The sequence below is a fragment of the Tamandua tetradactyla genome, chromosome 11, assembly GCF_023851605.1.
Source record: "Tamandua tetradactyla isolate mTamTet1 chromosome 11, mTamTet1.pri, whole genome shotgun sequence".
Taxonomy (NCBI): Eukaryota; Metazoa; Chordata; class Mammalia; order Pilosa; family Myrmecophagidae; genus Tamandua; species Tamandua tetradactyla.
The window spans coordinates 85009997-85020214 of record NC_135337.1 but is presented as its reverse complement, the minus strand read 5'-3'; the positions used below and the strand labels follow the sequence as shown (position 1 = coordinate 85020214).

At 43.2% G+C, this 10218-nt stretch overlaps 1 pseudogene; it reads left to right on the top strand.

Moving 5' to 3' along the window:
- The first annotated feature begins 521 nt into the window (after nt 1-521).
- On the top strand, nt 522-1608 carry LOC143649643 (cyclin-I pseudogene; annotated as a pseudogene).
- Nucleotides 1609-10218: the final 8610 nt, after the last annotated feature.

The following is a 10218-nucleotide window of genomic DNA, read 5'->3' as shown; positions in this document are numbered from 1 at the left end:
GCCCATGGAGCAGCGCCTCTGTCTCACTTTTTCTTGTTTTCTTCCTCCCCTTTCCCCTTCCTTCCCTCCTCCTCCCTTTTCTTCCCCTTCCCCGCTTTCGCCATTTCCTCTCCGAGGTGCTTTCTCTGGGCAGGGGCAGAACCGGTCCCCTCCACCCCACCCCACCCCCGCCTCTCCCCCGCCCCGGCACCCTAAGGCGAGAGGGAGCCCCCTCTCCACTCGGGCACATGCAGCGGCGGTTGGGGAAATGGGACAGGCTGTGGCGGCCTCAGGTCCAGGAACTAATTCGCTGCCCGGTCCACCCGCCCCAGCCGCGCGTCCTGCTCGATCCCCAGCACCCGGGTTCCTCAACGGGGTTCCCCCCTCTTCTCCCTCCTCGGTCGGCCGCGTCCGCGCCCCGCGCGCCCCTCCGCCGCGCGCTTTGGAAAATGAAGTTCGGGCCTTTGGATGACTCTCAGCGGAGAGGCAGTCAGTTCTGAGGAGGGGGAAGGGGAGGAGAAGATAGCTGGGTGGCAGACAGACCAAAGGATATCATGAAGTTTCCAGGACTTTGGAAAAGCAGAGATTGTCCTCCTGTTGAAAAAGGCAAGCTCTAGGGAAGCCCAGATGTGAAAGGTGAATATTTTCCATCAGGGAGAGGCGAAATGATTCAGTGACTGGGCGAACTCAAGTACCAATTCACCCTTTACCCAGAAACATTTGCTCAGGCTAGCAGTCTTTTGGACAGGTTTTTAGCTTCTGTAAAAGCCTCACCCAAAATACTTGAGTTGTGTTGCAATCAGCTGTTTTAAGTAGCTGCCAAGGCTGTTGCAGAGGATGAGAGAATTCCAGTTACCCAAGGTGTTGGCAAGAGACGGTTTCTGTGGATGTTCTTCCTTTGAAATTCTGAGAATGGGGAGAATTATTCTGGATAAGTTGAACTGGAATCTTCAGACAGCTACAGCAATCTTCCCATTTTCCATGCCATTGCAGTGTCCAGTCTTCAGTTACTCTTCAATCTACCCAAACTGAGCCCATCTCAACATTTGACAGTTCTTCCCAAGCAATTACCTAGGTGTATGACTGGCAACCAACTCCTGCGATGCAAAGGATCTATGTTTGCCCCGGCCATGGCTAATTTGGAAATGGAGAAACTCATTCCTGATTGGCTTTCTCTTACTGCTTTAGAAAGCATCGATGGATCACTCCCAGCTGACCCACTATCAGAAGATTGTGGCACTTCTCCTTTCTACCCTGAGTCTTCTCTGCCTCTAAATTCCGTTTGTTTACTGTCCCTTCAAGCACACCCCAGTGACCTGTGACAAAGGAGTGTTCAGATCACATCCCTTCTCTGTCCCAAGTTCAGATTTCTCCAAGGGCAATGGCAGACCAGAACTGCCCGTCAGAAGTAGAGCAGTCTTCAACCATCATCTCCCACCAGTAGGTGGATGCAAGCATCCCTCTGCTGATCGCAAAATAGATGTGCATAATTTCTATGATGGAAGCAAATGGCTCTATAATGAAGATGATGCTTCAGAAAATGTGGGTTCTGCGTGCAGCACTGATTTATTAAGGCAAAAGGGACATGCTTCACCTTGCCCACCTCTGCAGCCTGTTTCTGTCATGTAATTTCAATAAATGTTACCTTCACATGCAGAACTAAGGTTGTCTACTGTGGGAATGGAAACATGTAAAACCAGGAAAGAGGCTGTATAAGGATATAAACCTTAACAGGCTAAATTGAAGTGAGCCACAAAAAAAAAAAAAAAAGCCTCATGTTTGCTTGTGCAGCTAATTATAATTCAACATTATTTAAGCACTTAAAGACAAAAAAAAGTGTAAAAATTACAAAAGACCCAAAAACTAAAAAAAAAACTTGAAAAGGGGGCAAAAAAATCATTTGTAGCATTTGCCAGTACCACTGTTTTCTCCACTAAATTGTTACTTACCCCCCATAAATTCATATTTAATGTTTTTTTAAAACGTTCCAAAATGTATAGACAGCAAACCTTATCCCCAGCATCCTGATTAGTTTTCCTTATGCTTTTGCTTGTTCATTGAATACTCAATGAATTTTATGCATTTTGATCTATATCCTGACCTCCACCAAATAGGAAATCCCCACAATGAGTTTTAAGCAATTTAGTGAACAAATTATTTCAGCGTGACAGCTACATTTAATCCATGATTCAAATTCAAATTGGTCTGAAAAGGGTACTTTGAAATTGCCCCATATAAATCAGAGATAATAAAATTTAAAAAGGACCACGTTGCATTGATTTTTCATGTTTGTCTCATTTTGATCTCTAGAGTATAGAGACAAAATTACTGTTGTCATGTTTTGTTTAAGGTGAAACTTAGAGGCATGTAATTAGGAGTCTCAAACTTGTTGAATTTTTACCTTTGTATAAAATAACTTGTGATAAAGTTTATATATATCCAGGGGTTCACCAAAGAAACATGTAACAACTAAAATTAACTTTTTAACTGATCAGAATTTTCACTCATTTATAAGCAGTAGGAAACTGTTTAGAAGGTGGGGCAGTTCTATGATTTGAGTCTATAACACGTAATAATTGAATTCAGTACACAAGTTTTATGTTGAGCTAAGCTATTAGGCTTTTTTTTTTTATAAAAGTCTCTTGCCCCCACCCTCCACCCCAAATTTCTCTGGATGACTTCTGATGATAAAAGCCTCTGGAAAGTAATAAAAAACGGTCTTAAAAAAATAAAAAAGAACCAAAGCTAAAAACTTAAGATAGGTAAGTATCTTAAGTACCTTGCTTTAGGCAAAGCTTTCTTAGGCTTGACACCAAAAGCCCAAGTAAGAGGAAAAGTAGATAAATGAGAATTCATCAAAACCAAAAGTTTTTGTTCATCAAAGAACTTTATCATGAATGTAAAAAGACAACCTACAGCATGGGAGAAAATACTTGGAAACCACATATCCAACAAAGGTTTAATATCCAGACTATAAAAAGAAATCTTATAACTCAACAAAAAGACAAGCAACCCAATTTAAAAATAAGGAAAAGACTTGAATAGACATATCTCCCAAGAAGATACACAATGACCAATAAACACATGAAAATTTGCTCCACATCATTAGCCATTAGAGAAATGCAAATCAAAACCACAATGAGACACCACTTCATATCAGTAAATAGTTACTGCTTAAAAAATGGAAAATAACAAGTATTGGAAAGTGTGCCGGTTTGAATCTGTTATGTACACCCAGAAAAGCCATGTTTTAATCCTGATCCAATCTTTTGGGAGCAGCCATTTCTTTTCATCCTTAGTCAATATTGTAGATGGAAACTTTTGATTATGGTCTCCGTGGAGATGTGAATACCCAGCTGTGGTTGTGAACTTCTGATTAGAGGGTCATGTGACTCCACCCATTACAGGTGGGTCTTGATTAGTTTACTGGAGTCCTTTAAAAGGGGAACATTTCGGGGAGAGCAGAGCAGATGCAGTCACTTGGAGAACAGCTACTTAGAGACTCCGATGTTTGGCGATACTTGGAGCGCCCACAGAGAAGATGGCTAGACACAGGCAGAGCCCAGCAGATGTCGCTATGTGCCTTCCTATGAGTTGCTAAGTAAGCCAAACCCTGAGTTATGTCCCAAAGAAACTGAATGAAGACCCACAGAACCTTAGAGAGGAAACCACTGGTATCAGAAGCTGGAAGCAATGAACAGGAAACAAGGAACAGCAAATGCCAGCCTTGTGCCTTCCCAGCTGACAGAGGTATTCTCTTGTCGGTGCCTTAATTTGGAAACCTCTCGTCGGTGCCTTAATTTGGAAACTTTCACCTCCTTAGAACTGTAAACTTGTAACTTATTAAATTCCCTTTTTAAAAGTCATTCCATTCATGGTAGATCACACTCCGGCAGCTTAAGCTAATACAGAGAGGACATGGAGAAATTTTGGAACCCTCATCCATTATATGGCGATGTAAGATGGTGCAACTACTGAGGGAAACAGTTTGGAGGTTCCTCGGAAAATTAAGTACAGAATTATCATATGACCCAGCAATCCCACTACTAGATATACACCCAAAAGAACTGAGAGCACAGACGCGAACAGACACTTTCACACACCGATGCTCACAGCAGCATTATTCACAATTGCCAAAAGATAGAAGCAGCCTAAGTGTCCAGCAACAGATGAATGGATAAACAATGTATATACATATGTGCTGTTTTTAAAATGCTGTGTACTCCAGAAAAGCCTTGTTCTTTAATCTTGATTCAATATTGTTAGGTGGGATCATTTTTATTAAGTTATTTCCATGGAAATGTGACCCATCCAGCTGTGGGTGGGACCTTTTGATTTGGTAGTTTCCGTGGAGATGTGTCTCCACCCGTTCAAGGTGGGGTTGTTTACTGGAGTCCTTTAAGAGGGAACTATTTTTGGAAAAAGTTTCAGAGCCATCAGAGTCAACCCGAGACCCAGACGTTTGGAGATGGAGAAAGTAAATGCCCTCGGGGAAGCTGTTGGAAACGAGGAACCACACAGCCCGCAGCAGATAACAGCCGTGTGCCTTCCCAGCTGACAGAGGCGTCCTGGCCCCACTGGCCTCTCTTGAGTCAAGGTATCTTTCCCTGGATGCCTCAGTTCAGACAATTTTATAGCCTTAGAACCGTAAACTTGCAACTTAATAAATTCCCTTCATAAAAGCCATTCCATTTCTGGTATATTGCATTCTGGCAGCTAGAACAGACCAAAACAACATATAATGAAATACTATTTAGCCATAAAAAGGAATAACACCCTGCTACATGCAACAACATGGAGAAACCTTGAGGATGTCCTGCCAAGTGATATAAGCCAGCATAAAAGAACAAATAATGTATGATCCACTGCTATGAAATCATCAGAGTAAACAAATTCAGAGTTCAGAAAGTAGCACAGAGGTTACCAGGGGTTGGGGGAGAGGTAAGGAGTAGGGAGTTAATACTTCACTGGGACAGAACTTCTGTTTGGGGTGATGGACAAGTTTTGTAATGAATGCTAGTGATGGTATCACAACATTGTGAACATAACTAACAAGACTGAATTACTTATTGGAATATGATTAAAAGGGGAAAAGCTTAGAGTGTATATGTGTTACCAGAATAAAGAATTTTTTAAAAACCATATGGGGCAGGCCACGGTGGCTCAACAGGCAGAGTTCTCACCTGCCATGCCGGAGACCCAGGTTTGATTCCTGGTGCCTGCCCATGCAAAAAAAAGAAAGAAAAGAAAAAAAACATACGAGTTATTAAGAAAAAAAAGTCAGGAGGTTATCCTGGAGGTTATTTTTATAAATTATATAAATATCTCTTTTTAGTTTATGGTGTATTGGAGTGACTGGAGGGAAGTACCTGAAACTGTAGAGCTGTGTTCCAGTAGCCTTGATTCTTGAAGATGATTGTATAATGATATAGCTTTTACACTGTGACCGCATGATTGTGAAAACCTTGTCTGATGCTCCTTTTATCCAAGATATGGAAGATGAGTAAAAATCAATAAATAAGGATAAAAGGGGGGAGGTAAAGGGTAAAATTGGGTAGATTGAAATACTGTGGGTCAATGAGGGAGGGGTAAGGGGTATGGGATGTATGAGTTCTTTTTTTATTTTTATTTCTGTTTCTGGAGTAATGTAAATGTTCTGCAAATAATCATGGTGAAGAATACACAACTATGTGATGATACTGTGAGCCACTGATTGCATAATATGACTTGATTGCATGTGCGTGGTTATTTCCCAATAAAAATATTGGGGAAAAAAATATGACCACACAATGCAAACAGTGAACCTTAATATAAACTATGAACTAAAGTTAATAGTACAATTATAATAATATTGGTTCATCACTTGTAACAAAGCTACCACACCAATGCAAAACGTCAATAATACAGAAATCCAGGAGGGGGAGCGAGGTTTTTATGGGACCGGTATATTTACTGCATGACTTCTCTGTAAATCTATAATTTCTCACATAAAACAAAAAATGTAAAGTTTGTGTAATGGATGTTGGTGATGGTTTGTGATGGCAGAACAATGATGAACGCGCTTAACACCACTGAATTCTATACTTAACAGTGGTTCACAGTGGAAATTTTGAATTGCCTATGCTTTTATTATAATACAACGTAGTTCTCTGTATGACAGGTCAAAGCTGGACAGTTCTGGTTGAAGCACGGATAGGGGCTCAGAATCCCACTTCCTCAGTCCTCCACTCACTTCCCCAGTGGAACGGGGGAGACCGTGTTCAAACCATCAAAATGTCAGAATCTTAGGGAGGGGCGCTGCCTCTTCTTACAGGGGCCAACGGGCCATTGGGGCACACGTGCAAGAATCACACACATGGGTGATCTCGGGAAATCAAGTAAACAAGACCGGTTCCCCAATGGGCTGACTCGGGAAAGGTGGGCCTGGGTGAGGTTTCAGCAGCCAGGAACTCAAGCCAAGAAGCAACCATGGGAATAGAGGGCCTGGGAACCCACAGATGGCTCCAGGAGGGCACTGGGCTCCCTGCAGGTCATGGGAGAGAGGCAGGCGCCAAATCTCCGAGGCCTGAGTGACCCCAGCTGACATCTGGATAACATCTGTTAAACAAAGGAGCCATGTCCCAGCCAGAGCAAAGCAACCCCAGCAGGGCTTCCAAACACCCAGCAGGGTTTTTTTTGTTGTTTTTTTTTAATCGCTTTAGAGGATTCTTTCACAACCACAGTCTTGCTTGCAGCCACGGGACTCAGCTGCAGCTCAGACACTCACGCCTGCCCACACATTATAATACCCTAATATTGAATGCTTGTTTGGACACTGTGCTATCACTATATACATATTAATTCATACATCCCTTGTAACAACTCCCTGGGGAAAGTAGTATTATCAGCACGGCAACCAGAGGAAGCTGTTTCAAAAGGCTCCCAGGTTTCCCACCTCATTCAGGATAAAAGCCAAAGCTCCAACCCAGCCTACCCAGGGGCACACACGGCCCTGCATTATCTGCCCTTTCCTGCCGTCCCCACCTCTCACTACCCCTCTTACTCACTCTGCTTCAGCCACATAGGCCTCCTCGCTGTTCCTCCAACAAGCCAGACAATGGTCCTGCCTCAGGACCTTTGCACTTTCTTGCTGTCCTCTCTGCCAGGAAGCCTCTCCCTCCCAAGAGCTGCATAGCTCATTCCTCACCTCCATCAGCTATTTATTTTGTGGGGGAGGCCTCCCAATCTGAAATTGCAACCCCCTCTCCACGCACACATCCCTTACCACCATCTGACATGATTTATTCTGCTTGATTGAGGATTTGTGTTGTTCCATTCATTTCCTGCGACCCCAGGGCCTGGAACGGTGCCCCAAATGCAATAAGTGCTTAATAAATATTTGGCGAATGAATGAATGCACATCATAAGAAGAAATCCAGGCAGGGAGAAGGTCAGCAACCTGCCCAAGCCCTGAAGTAGCAGAAACTCAATTTGAATCTGGACCTGCAAATCTGCAGGCTTCCTAACCACTGCACTTTTCCCTATATGCATCTCTTTGCACACCCACAAATGCACATAACAGCTAACATGTATACACTCATGCACACAACCACTTGGGCCCACAGGCACCCGTGCAGGCTCACCCACTCACATCTGCCCTCACCCACCCTACACATTTAGGCTTGTCCCCAGCCTGCCAGCCCCAGGCTCCAGACCTCCCAGCCCTGACCTCCCCAAGCCCCCGGGCCCCAATCCCTCCCAGGCACTGGCTGGTTGGTCTGCCTAGAGGAGTAATTTTTTCTCATCCTCCAGGCACATCAGGCTGCTGTGGTATCAGGGAAATGAGCCTTTTCACCCAGTGTGGCCGACTGAGTTATGCACCCCAGAAAAATATGTTCTTAATCTTAATCCATTCCTTTGGCTGTGAACCCGTTGTAAACAGGACGTTTGGGAGATGTTCTTCTTAGTTAAGGTGTGGCTCAGCTGAAGGAGTGTAGGCTTTCATCCAGTTGACTGGAGACTTTTATAAGCAGAAATTCAGAAATAAAGAGAGAAAACCAGAGACAGAACTGGAAGTCAACAGAACCCGGAAGAGAAAGGAGAAAATGCCGCCACATGCATTGCCATGTGACGGAAAGGCCAAGGATCCAAGGATCGCTGGCAAACAGCCCCAGGAAGCCACAGTCTTTGGGAAGAAAGCATGCCCTCAATTTTGGCCATCTCCTAACCTCCCCAAGCCATCAGTCAATACATTCCCATTGTTCAAACCAACCCATTTCATGGTATTTGTGATTGCAGCTGGGAAACCATGATATACAAGGTCCAGCTTGATGATGGGCAGGTCCAGTTCCTCGCACTGGGAGGGGAGGTAATGGGTGAGCATTGCAAGTGCAAAGGCCCTGAGGCTGCAACCAGTTTAGCCATCAGAGGGACCTTGCACCACAATCATTCTTTCTTCCTTTTCAATTTTTACTCCCAGCCTTAGAAAATACCCTTCATAATGAAAATCCCTTCCTCATCCTGCTTCTCAGTTATCATGGACAAGTTTCTAGAAAGTTACGAACTAACCTAAATGTCCATCAGCAGGGGACTGGAATAAGGCGTGTAATAGGGAGTTGACATGAAAACACATCCACATCTATTTGTAAGAGAAAAATCAAATGGGGATAGGGAATGAAAGATACTTAAATATTCAGATACGTATCTGGTAAGGCAGGTGACTTAAAATTGTCTAGTCTCCACTTGGTGTTCTAGATTTTGATCTGGATGGGTTACACAGGTGTTTGTATTTCTCAGAACTTAGGGAATGTACACTTCAGATCTCCTCACTTCTTGTATGTAAACTTCACACTTTCTCCAATTATAAAGAAACAGAACATACTGAGCTCTAGTTTATGACGTGCATACTGACATATTTAGGGATAAAAGCTACTAATGACCCCAACTTACTTTGAAATGCATCCAAAAATAACATGGATTGATGGGCAAATTGGAAGATGAATGGACGGATAGTTAAGTGATAAATCGAATAGCGCAAAATGTTAACTGCAGAATCTGGAAGGTAAGCACACGGGCGTACAATTTTTTTCATTCTTCTGGATATTTGGGAGTTTTTATAATGTTGAAAGTTTTTGTCTTCCCATAGCAGCTACCAGCCATTTCTTTACTAAAGTGAATCCAGCAGGAACACTCGGGCACAGATCTGAGTTGGGGAAGGGTCCTTGGGGGCCCTCCTGAGTTATGAAAGTGAAAGGGGAAGTGGGTTAAGGAAGCCTTTGTGGATTGAGACTTGCTGCCACTTCCCTGAGTGCCCAGATACACACAGCGTTGGGTACTGGGATGAAAGGGACGATATCGGGGTGGGAATCGGGCAAGGTCTGTGTCAGGGCAGCTAGCGTTGGAGCCAGAACCTGCATTTTAACCATTCTCAGTTCTGACCTTGGAGTTGGAAAGGTGGGACTGAAGAAAGGTAATCCTAGAGAAGGGGTCTGGAAGTCTCAACAGTTAGAGGCAGCTGGGCAATCCACTGATCAGTAGGGAACTGCATTTGTGTCTTCAGCACCAGGAGAATCAAGTCCCCATTCCAGGAGAACCAGCAAAAAAGCATGAGCAATCAAATAAAAAAGTAGATTGGACTTCATCCAATTTAGAAGTTCATTGCTTCAAAGGACACTATAATAAAGTGAAAAGACAACCCACCGAATGGGAGAAACATTTGCGAATCATACATCCGGCAATGGATTTGTATCTAGAATATATAAAGAACTCTTACAACTCAACAATAAGAAGACAACCCAATTTTAAAATGGTCAAAGCCTCTGAAAAGATACTTCTCCAAAGAATATATATATATATATATAAACGGTCAAAAAAAAAAAAGCATATGATTAAATGTTCAACATCGTGAATCATTCTGGAAATGCACATCAAAACCCCATGAGATAGCACTTCACCCACTCCAGGATGGTTATACTAAAAAAGACAGACAGACCAGTGTTGAAGAGGCTGTGGGCAAACTGGAACTCTCAATTACTGCTGGGAGGAATGTACAATGGTTCAGCCGGTGTGGAAAACAACTTGCAATTCCTCAAAATGCTTAACAAAGAGTGACCATGTGACTCCACAAGTCCACTCTTAGATAGATGCCCAAGAGAAATAAAAGCATAAGTCCATACAAAAACTTGACCATGAATGCTCATAGCGACATTATTCACAGTAGCTGGGAAACGGAAACTACCCAAATGTCAATCAACTGATGAA